This window comes from Populus euphratica, unplaced genomic scaffold (assembly GCF_000495115.2).
Source record: "Populus euphratica unplaced genomic scaffold, PopEup_1.0 scaffold148.1, whole genome shotgun sequence".
In the NCBI taxonomy this organism is placed as follows: Eukaryota; Viridiplantae; Streptophyta; class Magnoliopsida; order Malpighiales; family Salicaceae; genus Populus; species Populus euphratica.
Genome location: NW_011500035.1, coordinates 3320 through 4113, shown reverse-complemented (window position 1 = coordinate 4113; position 794 = coordinate 3320).

The window sequence follows — 794 nt, the reverse complement described above, 5'->3', positions numbered from 1 at the left end:
GGGGAGAGGCTGTAATTTTACCCTAAAAGCCTTGCGTTCATTTCATAACGTTTGCCTCTCTGCAAAATAATCGAACTTTACAGGGGACATACAGGTTTGCTTGTAGAGTGGTGACAGACCAATCCTGTTCCAGTCAATTCATGGGGTTAGTGGAGCATTCGGTATCCCTACTTACAGTATCGTTTTATTTTGGTCCCTGTACTATTTGGTACCATTGTTGACATTTGAGATAAAGGAAAGGATCAATTGGATTACAAAAATAACATAAAATTGTCGTAGGAGGAAAAGGTAAGCAGAATAACATAAAATTGCATCGTTTATTGTAAAGAGACTACACGATGCCCAAGAACGTTTTCAACTGTGCTGAGGATCTTAGCAGAATGCGGTGAACGGAGATGGATAAAAGGTCATCTCACCTGCACAGGTTAGCTTACAATTGCAATAAAGGCATATACAGCTGATCAAGGTGCTCCAACCATTGCATAAAGGGTATTAATTTAATCATAGTTTTGGATAATTTCACAGCATCTGCACTCAACTACTCGTAAATTTAAAGAAAGAAAAATCAATTAGCAAGTAAGATTATACCTAAGTGGTGGAAAGAATTTGTTTTTTTTTAGTATCTAGGTTCGAGTCATCCTCGCGGTACATTACTTGTTCATTAGACTTGTAGGATGTTCAGTGGACTGTGGAATTAGTCGTGGTGCGCGTAAACTGAACCGAACACCCCACATAAATAAAAAAAAATCAATTGAAATAAGAGAAAAACTAAGACTCGTAAATTTCTCCTATTT